The 19,379-nt window shown below is 43.0% G+C and overlaps 1 long non-coding RNA gene across 1 annotated transcript; it reads left to right on the top strand.

The window, feature by feature from the left end:
• Window positions 1-7,173: 7,173 nt before the first annotated feature.
• On the top strand, window positions 7,174-15,934 carry LOC125000214. Its single transcript, XR_007111294.1, has 2 exons — window positions 7,174-7,627; window positions 15,337-15,934. It is a non-coding gene; the product is annotated as an uncharacterized LOC125000214 (long non-coding RNA).
• The last annotated feature ends 3,445 nt before the right edge of the window (window positions 15,935-19,379 follow it).

Here is a 19,379-nt window from a genome sequence, read left to right on the forward strand (position 1 = left end):
AATCTTAATAACTTAATGGAAGCTAATGGGTAATGGATGACAGTCGAGGCCTAAGGTTATCGAAAGCATCCTAGCCGTTAATTATTAAAGGGTCTGAACCCAACAGTCTATTATATTCTGTTTTGAAAATTAACTTTTCAATGAAAATGTCTAAAGTTCAGACATTAATTATAGTATGAAGTAATTACAGAGGGAGAAAAAAGTATTAATAATTCCCCAGGCAAACCAGTACAGGGGAAAATATAGATACACCAGTGCACACATGATTACACAGCGACGCGCACTTGACAAACCCTCAACATTTCACCCTTAAACGCAATCAAGTGTTCCCACACTCTAAACCCAGAGCCAGCCCACACACACATCACTCAGTGCAGCATGTGGCTTTGTAAATATCCCATCGAAGCAGAAGGTGTACTCCTGTGCGGTGAGTCACTGACATTATTAAAAGAAAAACTTTCTTTTTTTTTTTCTTTTTTTTTAGGACTCAAATGAACCAACTCTTCTTCGTGGTTCCCAAAACTGTTGTAAAATGTTTACTGTTCACTGTGTTCACTGCTGAGCCCTTCAAAAGTCTACGGTGGCGAGGAGATGTTAAAAGGAGACGCGAGAGTCGGGGCAGAGGATTGGATGATAAAAATTTGTCGACGAGAATAAGAAAGCCCAAACCATGAGACGAGAGAGAGAAGCACGGGAAAATGGGAACAAATGCGACGGAATAGGATACAAAAAGACTTAATTCTTCGGTGTTACAGCATATTTGTTTCCTTCATTTTATTTTCTGGCTTTTAATTTACTCACGCTCATTGTTCTGTCAGTTTTATTGGTTTTATGGGGCCAAAATATGCTCGGGTTTGAGTAATGTGGCGACGCGGTTGGTATCTAAGCGTCTTTCTCCGGATTTGATTTCCTTTTATGAGGCCGTGAGCCAACATAGCATAAACACAATTTTAGGAATGACATTTGAATCGGAGCGAGCAGATTAGGAGAGAACGATGGATGGATCAAGGGAGATAAAAGTGATGCTCGTATAAATAATAAACCACTCGCTAATATTTGATTCATTCTCATTCTGGAAGTACGCGCCTGTGTTCAGGTGGCGCCTTTATGCTCAACGCTTACGTTTGGTTGCACTGCATCTAACTGCAGACTGTGCTTTACTGGCATAAATACCCCCTTTGATCCCATTTAATTTAAAGCTGAGTGAAGATAATGAAACGCTCTCCATCTGGCTTCTTTGTCCTATTCTATATTGATTATCCGGAGCCCTAACGTTTTGAATCGGAGAGCACTTTTCCCTGTTTACCCTGGCATATGTGAAAACCATGCCCGGCCAAGCACATCATCCAACCTGACCCTGGTTTAGGATCCCAGAGGATCCGTGGTTGTTACGCCACACATCGCCAAGCTGCTGAGTCTGGCCGGCAGCCTGTTGATGAACTCGGATCGACCTTGCGTTTATGATACCGCGGCGTCATTTCCCTGCGCCTCCTGCAACACCGGTTTTCATACGTCGTTGGGAGACTTTCCGTCACGCCACCTCCGACTGTTAAGAACTTCAAAAAATTCTCCTAACCCAATTTTGTCAGTTACTCCGCGTATGTATGTGCACAGCAGGGCTCTGTTCTTCCATGTATATTTTAGGAGCAGCTCACCAGAATACGACTACGAAAATGAACAGAGTTGGACTGCGCTTGATTAATGTATCTCTTTTCAAATAGCATAGGCTCCCAAACTATCCGAACTTATTTAATGTGATCCCATTTAAATGTCTCTCTCTCTCTTCGTTTTAACTTTTGGATCCAACTAAAACCCTCAGGATCCAGTTGAATTAAAGAAGACAGATGCAGCTTTGACTGGCAACCTAATTAATGTTCCCAACTTGTAGCTACAGCCTTAAAAATGCTGAGAGATAAGCCACTACCTACTCGAGATGATTTCAAAGGTCGGTTAAATATGTTTTTGCATATTGAAACAAAAGCCACCTTCTTTTCTAATGTATGCAATTTAAATTGTGTTGTTACCGTTGGTTTCGCTGCAGATGTTGGAGATGTTTGAACGCTCAAACAATAACAGCCGTGTTACAGACCGATTCTTCTCCTTCCGTATGAACAGGCATCTGAGTACAGACTGTGCAGCCCTCTTGCTTTCAGAGGCTACATTTTCACAAACACCATCATTCCACTAATGGTGCGACCAGAATAAATACACTTCACGTAAATACCGCGGGAGAACGTCCACATTCAGGAAAAAAATACCAGAAAGACTTAGATTTAAAAATAAAAACACCTTTTCTTAAATTCATAGCAGTTTGGACATTTCAAAGTCAGAGATTTCAACCAGGTTGAAAACAATATTGTCCATGCATTTGTTGCTATGGAGCCACAAACTCCCACAACGGAAAAATATAATGTCAGCCTGAGCTACAAAGCACGAAGCTGCTACCGAAGTGATGTGTCCCATTCACGCACACTCATCCAAGTATCAAACTTTACTTCCTGTCTTGAGTCACGCACCCCCAGCTGACGTCTCTACATATTTCTTTAGGTTTTCTGATTTCACAGGCATGAAAACACGAGCCTGACAGGCGCGCCGGCAACAACAAAACAGCTGTTCTTCTAAGGCTGCCTTAATTGTGTTCTTTCTTTCCACATAACGCAGAGTGAAGGATAGGTCTGGGCGAAAAGACACATGGGCGGATGCACGGATCTCACCGACTTTACAGTCTCCCCTCAAATGAAGGAGGCCTCTCGCTGCGTGAGCTGTTGCCTTTGCGGACCGGCGGCTGGTGATGCAGGCTCACGGGGTACGGCGGCCTGCATCTTAGAGGGGTTTAGGAGCAAAGAACTCCCTGCAAGTTCCCCATTAGCGACGGACAATCAAACCACTACCTTTTCATCCATTTAGAATTACGTCTGAAGTACGCTAGGAGATATGCACCTTTTTAAAAGCATTATCCTGTTTTCATGAATGCTCTAGACACTTAAATACAAATCGCTCTTCGCTTGACATCAGCAACAGCCTGAATGCATTCCTTCCTAAGGTACAGGCAGACCTTGGTTTCTATTCATACTGAGTGAAGTGGAAATAAAGTACTTGACTTTTGCTTTAGAAAACCAAATTCCGAGTCAGAGAGAACGTTTAGAGTTGTTTTCCTTTTTTTTATTTATTTATTTTTTTTTATTAAATGCGAAGATCTGGAATGCTACATTCACAAACCTTGTGAATACCGTGTGTTGCGAGGAAACAAATCTGCAAACACAAAGCGGATATTAACGCTGGGGAAAGGAGTCTCAGTCGGTTGCACGTCACATTGATTTGCCCGCGTCAGACACACATAAGGGCAGTAGGGATAGCTAGTGCAGTAACGTAATATCGCTTGAATCCTTGGACACTAAAGATGTTAGGTTTCTTGCTTGACATTCTGCAATATACCACAATCTACCTCAGAGATAGGATTGCGTATTGTCTATCTGTTCGTTAAAGTTTTGATAAAGGCATCAAAGGAGTTGACGGTGAAAGCAAAGTGAAGAAGTCTTATTCTCGACCTCAGACTATACATGTCGAAATGCCAAATTGATCCAGAAACGCCTTCAACTTACACAATCTATTTTCCTCCCCGTAGACTGTGGGCTTTGATAATCTGGTGATATAAAGTTTTACTTTTCCTCCCACTTCTATTCATATGCTCTCTATACCCTTCGCTTCGCTCTACTCTGCTCTCTTGTCCTCTGCTCCACTCAGATGTTCAGTCCAATTTCCACATCTATATATCTCTCTTTTGCCGTCTCACGTCGAGAGGCAAAGAGAGATTGAAAAGTCCTCCTTTTCCTTTGTCCAGCTCTCATTCAGGTTCCTTTTTTTTCATCCTATTTCCGACCGTGGGTTGCCTCAAAGACAATGACATTTTGGGGAAATACCACTGTGTCTTTGTTGCTGATCTGTCTCTTCAAGGCTCTTGAGTCGCGAGGCACTTCTTTAACCCTCTTAACTAAATTTGCTGTGTATCTGTGTAATAGAGAAAAGTGAAAAGTCCAGGATCTGAGAATATGATTTTGCTTCAGTAGCTGTAATAAGAAAATAACGATTTTGTTTTTTTTTTTTAGATACTGTGGCTTGAGATCAGAGCCTCCCTGAGTCACTTTCATTTTTTCCTCATGAATTCCCGGCATAATCACTAGGTGAGACGCTCGGGCCAAAGTGCAACCAGAAGCTTTGCGCCCTAATGGCTGTCATTTGTCCCTGCCACATTGGGTGGCAATTGAATAACTTTCGTGGGGCGGGTGAGGAAGGGCCATTTTTGGTGAATTTGAAGCACTATCATTTATACCTCTGCCAGTCATAAATCACCAGGGGAAGGGGGCAGAAAATGAGAGCAGCAAAAGAATGTACAAATAACGCCATAAAAAAAAAAAAATCAAAAATATGGCAGGGGCCACCCTCTATTAAGATTGAATTAAGATTGAATCTCTTTCAAATCATCTCAGAGGCTGTGTGTGTTTTTTCGTTTTATGTTAGTAGGTATTTAGCCAGTGGCACAGCTCTAGAGCGGGCGGGATTACCTGATTGGTCACGATTTCTCTTCACCGAAAATATCTTTAATATTGCCCCCTTAACTGCTTTGGGCGTGAGTGACAGATTGCTAAATGCCTGTCTAGGAATCACCCACCCAGTGAGGCTCCACGCATCTCAATCAATACCAAGATGGCGGCGGCCAGAGCCGCCACACTGTGCTTCACAACTACTTTTTAGGAGACTTTTTCCACTAATGTCATGTTCAGGCAAAAATCTACAAAACCCACCCAAATACTTTCTTGTCAGACTCGGCTGTACTTTGCGTTTGATGCCAATAATTTGCCAATGTCATTTTCTGCTATGTCACTGTGGACACATTAGCATTTAGCTCATGCACACACACCTGCAGCAGCCTGACATGTCCGCCGCTGGCGTGGCTGCAATCTCTTATATTTGTTTCCTCACTTTTCCATCCTGCGGAGATAACGGCGCACGCGTGCAATACATTTTCTTGTCACGGAAGGTCAGAAGCATTTGTGAATGGGTCAACGTACAATAAATACAGTACACTAACGTGCGGCGTACGTGTGGTCAGCTCATGATCTTGAAAACGGCATATATTGGAAGTGTGATAAATGCGGGCAGATAATCATGGGCTCCTTGACTGGAGTGGAAGTCTTGCATTTTATGTCAATGGCACGGCGAGTGGAGCTGTCTGCTGTAAACGCTGTCAATCAATATTCCTGACAGCTACTGTTACGGCTGCTGTTGAATAACAGTCCACTGACCCCACCTATCTGGTTGACCTTCACCAGTTCTGACACCCACATGCCAGACTGGGAAGTTGTGCTGCACACACACACACACTCACACAGGGGTGTTGCACTTGCACACACATAAATGTGCGCTGTATGTGAATGCAGAACCAGTGTGTTGAGAATGATGGGCTGTCTGCTTCAGGGAGTAATGAATTTATATCCTCCGTCAGCATCACTGAAGGACAGCCGCAGTGGCTCTGCCGTAACAGAGTGGATGCACACACCAGCACTACACAAGCTTGTATGTATGCAAATGTACAGTTTTCCCTCTTCAACAATCATCATATTAAATATATATGTGTGATAAATAAATACAGGGCAGGGAAGACATTGTCTTAAATTATATTTCTTTTCAGGAGACTATGGAGTGTGAAAGTCTACAACCTATTTTCTTTTTACACTTCTCCTGGCTCCATGAGTGTTTCAGCATATCTTCAAATAAAAAAAAAAAACAAGTTGTAGCTTTGTAATGCGTTTTTATGGGCAGCATTGTTCCGTATGTCTGTGCAGCAACAAACCAGTTCAGCATGTTGGAGAGCGCAAAAATGTATCTATTGATTCAAAACAGTTGAAAATCAGTAGTGGACTGATAGTAGTTCAGCGCGAACTGATAAGTACAACAGTCAGAGCTTTGATGCAATTTTTAACCTTTGCCTCTGGCTGGATGTGGGTACAGAGTCTGCCGGTCCACCAGCATTATACAAACTCTAAAATGATAGTGTGACAGCAGGGACTTCACCAGCACTCTGAAATGTATGATATTTTCCAGAAGTCTAATAAACACCATCTACTAAAATGTCTTTTCCCTTCAACTATTCTTTGGATATGTTGTTTTTCCAGTTAGCAATTACTGTTAAAAGGCCTTCAAAAGAGCCTTAATGTCACCGTGAAGGGGGGATATGTAATGCATCACAAAATCAACCAGGGAGGTACAGTACAAAGAAAAAAATAAATGTCACATTGCACATTCGTGTTTCACAGTGTGTATTAATTCTTGTCTGTGTTTAATTTTTAAAAACAAAGTTCAGACAGAGGCAAACCCAATAAAACTTCCCCTAGCAACAGTTGTTACTGTAATTCTGTAAATAATTGCAGGGAAAAATGCACATTCTTTCTGAGCCTCTGGGGCAACCGTTATAGGAATGGGTTTTTAATTTTTATACCTGTGATTCAGTTAAAAGGAAAAAGAATGTGTTCGCTAACCTAGGCAGGCTTTTATCCAAAGCTCATTTCTCAGGAGGAGCAGTAAAGAGCTGAAAGGAAGGCCGACCGGACTTGTAGAGTTTCTTGAAGACGTTTTGTCGAAGGAGCTTTTTGTTTCAGTTCTGAGAGACTGGTGGGGAGTTTGGGGTTTAAATAGGAACGTCTGTAGGTGCTGCTCATCAGAAACTAGTATGACTAATGTCTGTTGCTGATGTGCGATACCACTGATTTCCTACCTGATCCAATACTGAGTAAAATTCAGGCTGGTATCGGTCATACTGATCCAATACTATGTGTAAATACACCCTAATGTGTCTGATACTAAGTAAAATTCAGGCTCGTATTGGCGATTCCAATACTTTGTGTAAATACACCCTAATGTGTCTTGTAAACCTAAAAAAATGTAGTGTATTTCAAATGTAAACCAGTTGAAAAGGTAAATAAATAAATAATGGGTAAATATATATATATATATCTGTTTTATTTTCGTATTTACTGTAATAAATACATATTTTGTGGTAAAAGTATGTAAAAGTACAATTGAAATGTAAAAATATACATTAGTTTATGTTTTACTTAACGTTGAGAGGTCAGGGTGAGAGTTCAGCCGGAACCGGAAATCGGTCACAGAGAACCGCGAGGAGAAGCGAGAGGGAGGAGCGCGAGGAACTGCATGGCGGCGGAAACGTTCAAGCAGAGGAAAAGACTTTGAGAAGTTAACACGCTGGTTGAGAAACGTATGTCGAGACAAACGGACAGTGAGTCTCAGAAGTTACTGTTCAGTCAACGCAACACCGTGTTTGAGTTTACATTCTGGAAAAGTGTGTTAGACGAGAAGTGCCGCTAGAAGCTAATGTAGCTCACGTTAGCTTAACTTACCTGACAGCCTTAATGACCGAGCAGCTCATTCAGCCACTCGTAAAGGTGAAGCCTGTTAGCCTGCTGTGTGACCGACCCGCATGAGAGGATCCGCGGCGAGTGTCCACCACGGACGCTACCAGGGGAACGGACGCGAGGAATCATTTACGGCCCAGGCTGAAGCAACCCGCTGTCCCGCTGAAAGGTCAAGGACGAGGACGCCATTAACCGCCGTGAGTTTGCTATTGTTTTCTTTTCCGCTGTGGCGCGAAGCAGCCATTGTTGTTTTCTTTCTCCCACAAACGCAGCAGATTGGGTACCCATTTCATTTCAACTCATGTTATTTTCATTTAGGGAATGAAAGTGCCGGCTATAGGTGAAATAATTTGTTTGTTTGTGCTATTGAAACATGTGTGCATATTGAAAGAAGACACATCACTAGTGACCAGATGTGTAGCTGTAGTTGCAGGAAACCGTCCTCTTTCTCCAGTGAATCATCAGCCATTGGCTCCAAATGATGAACAGTTTAGTCGCAAAACTGAAGAAGCTCTTTTTCAGTGTACTATGACGTGAATGAATGAGTTACGTTCAAGGTACTGCAGCTGTCAAGGAATGTTAGTTTTATTGTTTAGTTGTGTTTACCAAATTGTTTATCTGTGCATGGTTTAATCCAGGCTTGCAGTTGCTTGATGAACCACATTGCTGACATATTCCTTCTGCAAGTGAAAGAAAGTCTGTTCCTTTTTAGAGACTTTGAAATTAGGCCTAGTTTTCTGAGGCTTCTCAGAAGGCTCTATAATTTTCCACTGCATGTGTTGGGACATGGCACATCACCATAAATGCTGCGTTGTGACACTGTGCCACCGTAGGAGCCAAGGTAGCGTGCTAAAGCTTTGGCGGCAACCCCGTGTGTAGAATTACATGCTCCGCCGCCACTCTGCACACGCTGCACACGCGCCATGTCGCCGAGGAGTTGTGTGCGCCGAATGCGGCACACCTGCATCGCCTGCATCCCGCTGCAGCGTGTACGACAGCAACTTAGAACAAAAGCTAATTCAATCACTAGGATTTGAAAAGCCTCCTAGATTCTTACACAGGAAACAGCAGGTCTGCACTGCTGTAATCCAATTGCATAAATTACAAAAGAGGCTTTGTCTTTTACAACTACACAATCGCCTGCGTGCACGCATAGACACTTGATTCCGCACGTGTGAAATCGCACTGTTCCTTCCCCGCACACAAAGCCACACTTTCTGGCACAGACCATCTATTTTCTTTGTCTTTGGCGGAAGAGAAGGGGAGATAATCGCACAGAGGCGAAGGATAAGAGGGCCAGATAGAAAGAGGGGAGTGGTAGCAGCTGGCGGGAAATGAAAAGTTCCGTCGGCATAAGGGTCGTGTTAGGAACGTTTGCTCGGGTCTGACTTTGATCATGGAATTAGAATTAAAAGATTACAAATGAGAAGGGATCATAGGCATGTATGTGTTTATTAGGGAGACATCCAACCGTGCATTTAGGTATGGATTCATTCAGATGTTCATGTGCACAGAGATGACAAAGATATAGTTTATTAGCTGAGGCTCTTTTTGTGCATTTTAGGTATATTTTTGTGACTCTCTCATTCAGTCATCTTGATCACAGTCAACCTCTACCCACTCAGCTCTTCTATAGCATCAGCAGCTACGAGTATAAAACCGCTTATGCCAAATTATCTGCAGTGGGGAATCAATACAGCTTCTCTTACAGGGACAAACAGGGATTTCAGTCCTTTTTTTCTTTTGTCTGTTTTATTCCACCGTATGCAGCGTTTCTCTATAACCAATTACCTTTTTACTTTCTTTTACTGATGCTGTTTCTTGTCCTTTGATTCCTCTTTGATTCCCTTTCTGATTCAATGCACAAACTTGTAAAGAGTTAAAATACACCTCCACACTTAGAAAAAAAGGAATTATTGTAAGAATAATACATTAAGGACTTTCTGACATTGACCCTCCGGCAGGAAGGAGAAACCTTTCAACTCCCCTGCTTCACTTCATCTACATTTCTTGTGTTGAAGTGAAAGAAAAAAAAAAACCCCAATAAAAATCACAGAAAACCTCTGTAGCGCTAACCTCGCATCAGCTCTCTTGTTTTGAAACGAGATTGTATTCTTTTTCATTTTCTCCGCGCGTGTGTTCAGCCTTGTGTGATCGCAAAGTGGTGCCATATGAGAAGATTGCACCAGCTCACATGTCGGGAGAAGCAAATCGACAGCACACGCGGCAAAACACAAAAACACACACGCACACACACACAAACATGCATGGCCGCCTGTCCCAGTGGGGACAGAGGTCTAGGGGCTCGTGGTCAGCGTGGTAGGAGACTTTAATTACACTGCAACTGTGTCAAACGGGTGTCTCTGGGGTCAAGGCTCTGTGCTTATCTAGCCTGGCTGCTCCCTCAACCAAGGACCACCATTGTTCCAAGAAAAAGGAAAAAAGGCGCAATGTCTGTACGTACAGTAATATATGTGTGTGCGTGGATGCTATGATTTGATGCCAAGATAACACAAAAGAGCTTTAATATGGAGAAAAAAGGCTTGAGATACACCTAGAGCCCGGGATAAAGGAAATGAAAGAGGAACCAGAGTATGTGGAGAGACCGCAGGAGACGCAGATGGACGGACTGCCCATTTACAAAAGGCATCGCGCGAGTCGTTTTTGCCTTTTTCCCTCGGCTCCCTCACCGAGAGCTGTACACACTCGAGCACAATGTCTCGCGTTTGTGTGAACAGATTTCATTTCACAGAGCTTGTTTGCTCAACCAAATCCAGCTTAGAGGGCCCCGCTTGGCTTTCTGGTGTGAACACGGGCAGATTTACAACATGGCAATAGTTATATTTACTGTTGTGAACATGCAGATTAAGAAAGGAGTATCCACCCTGATAAAGTTTGCTGGCGGATGGCTAATTGCAGAGTGTCTGAGTTTGAGGAGCCTCATAACGGGGGAGTATGCAGTGTTCCAGTGGCAACACCTGGGGCCATAGGTTGAGCCAAGGTGAGATCTGAACTATAATGAGGTGTCATATTTGCCAAGCATAACGCGGAGTAGACGGTGACACATGCATGCGCACACAGCGCTCTTACCACTTTCTGTATTTCATGTCAGCAGCAGATGACGATACAGGCACCGGGACAGAAGAGTGCTCATTCTGACAGAAGTTTGCAAATCTCGCATATTTGAGTATCTCGCACTCAGTGTCTCATCAATAATGGAACGCAGGGCTGTGACAAGTTCAAGCAAAAAGCGGGGACAGCCCACTGAATCATTTAATGACTGGTCCGACGCAGTGACAAGTCTAACGGAAGGACACAGACTCGATGGGGTATGGTGGGCTGTTACGAGTGTGACATGAATCTGATTGCAACCGTGTCAATGAAGCTGAACAGTCGAAATGCAAATGTTGTAGTTGTGTAAACAGTTTTTCTGGCCTGAATGTTACTGATCTGTGGTCCTGGTCCCACCAGCCTCCCCAGTGTTTACTGCTTAGTGTTTGTAATTCCTACTGATTCCAACCTATATGTTGCTCACAATATTTTACACCAATCAGCCATAACATTAAAACCACTGTCAGGAGGAGTAAATAACGTTGACCTATGCTCCATTCTCTGATGAGTCGCAACTGTTTTGGGGGCACAAGGGGTGTATCTATTTGTACAGTGGTTCCCAACCTGATGCTGCATTCAAGACAACTTTGGAAAAATGAACTCTGAGTTGTCAAGTATGCTAAACTTACTTTTTCTCATCTGAGTTAACCCGTAATGTGAACGCTATGATATCGGAAGAGTTGGAATATAGAATTTTCAAGTTTTCATGTGGACTTTATCTAAGCTGGTGTTTCTTTATCAAAGTCACTGTTGTTGGAAAGATGAAGAGATAATTTATGAAGCTAGGAGAATGTGTCCTAGGAAAAAAGGTTGGGAACCACTGTATTAATACATCACAACCACTGACTCATTTGTAATCTAACGACTACTGTAATGTCCTGAAATAGCTTATGAGCACACTGCATACTCTCTAAACCTTTCTTCAATCCATGTTTTGAGCTCTGTCTTTTCCTATTATCTATTATCTGTCGTCTTCCATGTGTCGTGCATCTCGTAGTATCATGGCCTTTCTTCTTTTGTCTGCTGCCGCAAGCTGCTGGGTCCCTCATATGAGCTACTCAAGTTTTCTACTTATTAAAAGGTATTTTCTTCCCCTTCTGGGCCCTGGAAAGTGTCTTGAGACGGCTTGGATTGTTATCAGCGCTATATAAATCAAATTGGACTGAGCTGACCCTCTTTTTGTTGATTATACTGCAGTTCACTTAAGGGAATTTCAGGCCTATTTCATCCCCTTTCCAGTATTGTACATATTTTAGACTGACTGACAGTATGGCACTACATTTGTGAAAATGTTCTGCTTAGTAGTTTCTCAAGTTTTAAATAGAGTTTATCTTATCCACAGGTTTCCACTTGAGATAGCTTCTCCAAACCTATTCTCCCACCTGCCTCTCCGTGGATCAAGTTTTTGATGAGTTGGCCCTCGTGGGGTGCTGTGCAATCTAATGCATCACTGCGTAAGCCAGCTTAAAATGTCCTAGAAAAGAGGGAGGGAAGCAAGGAGAGGCAGGAAGAGAGAAAGGGCGGGTGTGTGTGTGTGGACTGATCACAACACTGAGCTCCTGAGGACCAGAGTGACCAGCCATGAAATAGTTGCTGTCCCCGGAGTAGGTGCCACCATTACCCCCCTGTTCCCTTGCTTTGTTTGTGCTGGGGTTACCACACATACAAATACATAAAATACTTTGATGATGATGCAGGATATGCACCAGCATTTAGCATGTTTTTGGTGTGTACTTATCCTAGAAGGTCAAACCTGAGAGTCTGGGTAATGCTTGTCCTGTCTCAGGATGCAGAACTAAGACAATTTATTTTATGTTTTTTTACACCTGGGGTTTCAAGGTGAATGCAGTTAAGTGCAATTAACTTTAGCACTTCAAAGAGCCACATGGAGGTTACTGCATAGTTATGTCGTTAGCCATTTGGGAGATTGCAGTTAAAGTTTATATAGATAAACAAGGTCCCCAGATGGTGTATCACAGGGGTGCCCAATACGTCCATTACGATTGATTGAGAATTTGCGAAGGTGGTTCAGGTAGACTGCGTGGATGTAGGTAGATCATTTTGTCTATGGAAAAGTGGGTCACCATCCAAAAGAAGACTGTAATGACTTTTCCTTGGGATCTCCATGATGAGATTCTTGTGAGGAGTTTGTGATTTTGTGTGAACTGTACCGGTGTTTGTTAGAGGGATTTCTGGTACGCACATTCATGTCCACATATACATATAAAGTTTAGAGGATAAGCCAATAGATTTGGCTGGTGACCTACTTTTTCACAGACAAGATGCCACAAGTCCCCACTTTACAGGTGGCTCGTTGGCTTATATTATAAACCGACGAGCCACCTGTAAAGTGGGGACTTGTGGCATCAGGCCAACCAACCACATACATCCACACTCATATATGAGTCAGAGAAAACTTAAAAATGTGGGTTAGGCGTATTGTCTTGTGGCAAAAGATGGGAATGTTGTGCAGAGGTCAGCCATAGCGGCACTGTGCCACAATGATTAGTACTGATATGTACATAAAAACAGAAACATCTCTGCTCAAAGCAACACGATGTGATGTTTGCTGAGCAGTGGCAACAGTGGACTCTGTGGCCCTGAGCCGTAAATGCATGACTCTGGTCCATCAATTGTTAGAACTTATCAAGAGCTAATAATTTATAGCAATCAAGGGGCTGGAACAAAGCCTATGAATTAAATAACTCCACAGAGTGGTTTCCAACGCTAGCGGCTTCTTTAATAAACTTTACCAAGAAACAATAACAGCTGCATTTGTAGTAGTATCAGTTAAGCAAAGCAGGTGCTATCACATTCCATCAAAAATGTCTAGCTAGGTGCTGTCGATATGGTTTATGAACAAAGATTTGCTAGTCGACGTCTTTGACTAAGTGCATCAAGCAAAGTAGCTAATATTACTTCCTAGCAGCAGGAGAAAGCCAGCTCGATGTCCGTCTTGGTGCATTTATTTCACGACACTCTTGCCAACAGCTAAAAGCCATTCTAAGATTTACTCTTGTCCAACCTTTTGCTTGGTCATTTTCTTTTCCCTTCTTAGCTTCTGCTGTCAACATATTCTGCCTCCTTGCCTCTGCCACAATGTCTAGCTGTGTTTACAACAAAACCTAAGCTGGTTTCTTCCTATAACTAGTTACAGAGTAATGTTTCACAGCTGGTGATGTAGGGCGGCAAAGAATTGTGCACATTTCCCACAGATAACTCAAACCCCTAGCCCAGAGCCCTACTCTGGCTAAAATGCAGCCTCCCAGAAATGGCAGGGTTACTGTTTTGTATTTGCTTGTCTACACCTTCAACATTCAGCTTGACTTCAACAGAGCCAGCTTTCAACAAATCCTAATACCGCCTGCAAACCTTCCTCTGTAATATTTCTCCCCATTGTTTGAGAGAACAGAAGGTTTGGGGCACACATAAAGTGCTACACCGATGGTTAACATTTCTTTAGAACGCCCCTGGTAGGAGGCTGGGCCCCATGGGTAGATAATCATCCCCCTGGTATGTACACGACGCCATGAATAAGTCATATCTCACTGGGACGCAACCCTCAAGTTCCAATGATTTAGATTTCATTTGCCTGCTGAAGCACAGGAACGACCACGGAGTAGCAGTTCTGATGAATATTATAGTGGCGAGGTTTAATGGAATGAAGGAGAGGCAGTGCGGGCAGGAGCAGTGGTGGTGGGAGTATTTTTAATGCCACCCTACCCACCCACAATCATACGCTCGCTATCAATAATCTCCCCCCCCGACGGGGCTGTATTAGAAGATACTCACCCCGATGGGAACATTTGCGTTCCCTTCTGTTCGCTCGTCTCTTAAATGCAGTCATTTTGCCTCAGTCTCCCGTGCTCTCCCCTCACTGTCTGGGGTCATTGTAATGAACATTTCATTTTTCAATCATTTCATATGATTTATTGTTCGAGGCTCTCAGGGGCAAAGTAGGAGCACAGAAGGAGAGGGATTCTGCCTTTCATTCTCCTGTGTTTTGTTAATGTTTTTAATCTGGGAGCTGTCTTTAGGACCGTCGGCTCGTAGTTATTCTTGTCACCGTGTTGTGGAAATGACAAAATCCACAGAATGCCCGAGTGATTCAGCATCACACTTTTCATTAAAATAAGCCAAGAGAAAAGAATGAGGACCACAAAAGAAACGGGGGGGGAGAGGCGAGAGGCGGTGGCGGCGGTGAAATAGTCTTTCCATCAGCAGGAGTTCTCATAAATATTGTAATTGTGTGGTTATAGAAAAGGAGCGGTTGTGAGCCACTGCGCCGTGATTGACTTTGAGTGAATGCTGTCTCACCTTTTGAATGAATTGAACACGAACGCTGGTGTCAAAAAGAAGCAAAATAATGGCCTCTGTGAGTATGACAAGGAAGTCATCTGATTCCTGCAAGCTGGTGGGGACAAAACACACACACACACACAAAAAAAGGGCCTCTAATTTTCTTTCCTTTCCAGTGCAAAGCCCCCAGTGCCATTACTCGCCGATATCTGCTGACTTGTTCCATTTTTTAACTCAGACTTAACAATATGAACAGTGTGAACCCCGTGAGATAGCCATTCATATAATGGAATGTGATAATGCGGGATACCTTAAGGAAAATGAATCAGCCCATCCCAGCTGGGTTCGCAAGGAGTCCAGTTGCTCTTCCCTGGACATCTTGTCTCTCGCTGTGGCTTAATTTTGTACAGAAAGCTCTTCCCCTGTCAAGAAGCCTCAGGCACGAGCAATTGACTGAATGAAGCACCAATCACCCAGTTTCTCTTCTCCTCTGCAGGCTCCGATTTCACAGCGGGCTGTTATTGTCCCATTCAAGACCCATGCCCCGGTGAGTTATAGACACTGAACAAAAGACAGAAAGAATCCTTGGCTCGTAACTTTTTTCAGAGCAATTGAAATTCCTCTTCCATGCCACACTGTCAAGAAACACTTTTGTACATTTCTTCGCCAATATCCCAAGAGTGTAAGAGGTTTATGGGTTTTTATTTTTTTGTACTGGAAGGCAAACACATAAAACATTGAAACATTATAACTCACTGTCCAAAACGTGCACCAGCAAAATCCACTGAATGCAGTTTGGCTGCGTCTTTTGTTCACTCCATGTCCGGGTGTTATTCCTGTTCTAGCTGCGCTCAGACTACATGGTTCACACCTTCTGACAATCAAAAGTAGAAATCCGGTCTGAGCCCAGATTCAGCCCAAATCATCTGGTAGCGTGAGGAGTTTGCAGATCTGCATTTACTCCTAATCCAAGTTTTGTTGGCCTGTCTGGATTCAAAGGGGCTAATGTATGATCGGCCCAGTCGAAAAAAATAGTTCTTGTTTTTATCTATTGACTTACTCCTTATTAAACCACATTCTGTTTCATAACCATATTTATTGTTTTGATGTGTATTGTGTAAATGTATTTCTCTAACTTAGTGTTTCCCAACCTCTCAAGCCATGGCACATGTAAGTTTTACTGCCTTTTAAAACCATATTTAAGTTCTGAAAATGCTGTTTCCGTGCTCGTATCAAGCTAATGTTGGCTAACTACATTAGCTACTAACTAACATTCCATCTCCAGTTCCCCCAAAAGATGCACTGCGTGGACCACGTCGCTTTCAGCCTTCAATTTTGTTCTCGCTAAGAAGTTTTTCAAAGCCAGCGCTACGCCACAGTCAGTTTATCTGCATCCACTTCCCAATGAGATCGAATGAGGCGGTGCGTTCAGCGCTCCTTGATTCGGCACTGCAATCAAAATAATATCCCTAAGAGTGTGCCACCCTGTTATTTCCAAGTCTTGTCGAGTGTGCATGTTTTGAGATTAGGTAAAAATATAAAACTCCACTGAATGGTGCCTGCTGCACCCTGATTTAGAAATCAGGCAGTCTGAGCCCAGCGCCACGATCAGCAGGTCTCAAAGCGGCACTGATTAATGAAGCACATTACTAAACCAACTGAGAACAAAAACAGCCATATAATCTGTGGCAAACCAACTAATTGATAATTAAGGAGATTCATGATCAAAGTTCACAAAGAAAGAGCATGTGAAAAATATCCATCTTAAGTGATGCCATGGCTCGTTTGCAGGTTAACTCAAAAGAATAGAAACCACATTGATAACAGTGGTAGTGAAAATGATAATAAGTATTGATTATATTAAAAGTATGCCAAAGAGGGCAAAAGGGCAGAAGCAGAAACCACAACAGTGGCTGTTGATTGCATGAGCCCGTATAGCAACGACAGTAATTCAAGACACTTTCATTAGGTAGTTTAAGCCTGTAGTAGTATATTAGGGATTCAAAAGATCACCCTACACAGTTTTGGAGAAGCCAAACAAAATAAAAGTGATGGACGCTAATGCTCATTTTTGTGGTGGGTCTTAGAAGTCTTGGCTAACATTGGCTGCAAATTGCTCAAGAAACGTCTCATACAAAATGGATTACTTCTTGTTGTATCTGATTCCTCATGCTCTTTGAAATATTTCCGCCCTTATCTAAATCTCTCTGTTCTTAAATTATTCTCTGATGTCATGACAGGGACTGGTTAAGAGCTCAAATCCTCCCACTCCCCCGCAAAAAAAATAAAATAAAGTAAAATAAAATAAAAAAAAACTCCAGATTTCAACCAAGTTACTTCATCTGATAAATTGTACACCGACCTATGCGCAGGGATTTCTTATCTTAAAAGGCCGACCAATTTGTGGGATTTAAGGCCAATTTAGCCCGAGATGATTTGATGCCCATAAATATTGCATGCATGTGTTAGGCCTCGGCGGGCATTGTGGCACTCCTACTTATTAATTCAAATAACTGCGTCAGTGTCTCTGAACTTGTGATGTATACCGTTCATTTGCCTGCTTCCCTGACATAAAGTGGACTCACAAGCACGCAGGGGCGGACGCATCAAACACTTCAAACTAATGGACACACAAAGCACAGGGAAGCAAGCACATAGGTATGTGTGCAAGATGAATAGACGTGGAGCCAGTCTTAAAAACGAATGTGTATATATATATATAAATATAATAAACGCGGGCAGAAATTGTTTTGATGTTTACATGCTCTCCCTTGGCAATTACATTATTCAGAAATATTTTAATATTCATCGCTGTGGGCCTGGAGAAAGCCTCATGTCTGTGGTTAGCGTCTGCACCTTGCGCACTGCATGACAATTAGTGCCTTACATAACCGCTAGCCGGCCACACACCCACATGTGTGTGCCCGCGCGCACACATTCGCGCGCACAAATGCAAATTCCAAACGTGCACACACATAATAACATACAAGCTACAAACCTACTTTACGCCTCCTTTCAGCCTGTGGGGGACATTTCAGTTAAATTACCTCATGCTTTTGCTCCTCCAAGCCGTGCGTTTTCTTTAATCTCCCTTTTTTTGTGTGTATAATTGTGTTCTCTATCTGGAAAAATGACCCCCAGTGATGGAACAAGGCTGCATATGTGTATATTTATTCCTATGTCCTTCTTTTAAACCTCCTGGCAAGCAAAGGAAAGGGTCGATCTGTGCTTCAGATATTGTTTTGGTTTTGAGACGTTTGACTGTCTCAGCAGTAGCCCATCACAAATACCAATAAAAGCAGTAAACACAGGGATCGGTCTCACCCCTGCCCCAGGCCTGCCACCAGCATATTAGTGTGTGCGCTCTATACTGTGGTACAGTAGAAATATGCCCTTTTCCAACCTCTCCGCACAGGCATTCATCCTATCCGCGGTTTCCCGCACCTCAATCGACTTACCTCGACGAGCACAGAAAATCTAAGCTTGATGACCTGAGACAGAGAGGAGAGGGTGCGTTTACCGATGCTCGAGGAGGAAGGTAATGAAAGGAGGGAAAATGGAGGCGAGGACTAGAGAAATTAGCGAGACGCAGCCGGAGACCCGGGGAGGGAGGATGCAAGAGAGAAAATAAGAAATCGCATAAAAATGTGCTCCGTTCCCTTGGTGATGTGAGTCATCTTTATTGGCTGGATATGCTATTTTAGTAATGATTAGTCTCACTGTGAGACTATGAGGTGTTTGATATAGCACCGAACCAATATTAGATATATAAAAACTTCGAAAACTACCTCAGGAACTCTCATACATACTCGTATATCTCCACCTGAAACCTAGCACAAAGGTATATGCATGTTCTAAGTGTGTTTGCTTGGTTCGAATACTCTGTCAGGGCACACTGCCTTACCTCCTAACCAGGAGACCTGCAGTAAAAAGCTCCATTGCTATTTTGGTTCACCAATAAGTTTTCCGAAAATTGGATCCAGGGCCAAAGAATTGAATGCGATGAGTGGCACAGCTGAAGCAATCCACGGGCCTTGAATGAACGTATTTATGGGAAAGTTACAGATCAAATCCAATTGCCACTTCTCTGACTTTCGACAGTCCCTTATTCACGTCGAAGAGGTAGGAGTTTAATGAGGTTTTGACTGCCGGATGATTCTTTCGCGGATGAATGAGCCGCGGAATGTAGAGGCGCCGCGGTACGAGACCCGAGGGAGAGCGGGGCCTGGTGATTTTTGTCTGTGTACGCCATAAACACGCTCCAACAGGAAAAGACAGGGACTAAAAAAAAAAAAAAAAAAGAAGTTTTGCAATGATTTATTTGTTTATCAGAAAGCGTATCGGCTCTTTTCTGTCGAAGGCGATGTATTTGGGTGCAGGAAAACAAAGATGTATGCACATTTGTATGCGCAGTCATGGTAAACAATATGATTCTTCCTTACTGTCTTTGAGTCTTGAGTAACTTATCGCCGTCCAATTATCTCTAAAAGGATCGTCTTAGAAAGAAAGGGGCGAGTTGCACAATGACTTCAGACGCAC

The sequence above is a fragment of the Mugil cephalus genome, chromosome 22 (assembly GCF_022458985.1).
Source record: "Mugil cephalus isolate CIBA_MC_2020 chromosome 22, CIBA_Mcephalus_1.1, whole genome shotgun sequence".
Lineage (NCBI taxonomy): Eukaryota > Metazoa > Chordata > Actinopteri > Mugiliformes > Mugilidae > Mugil > Mugil cephalus.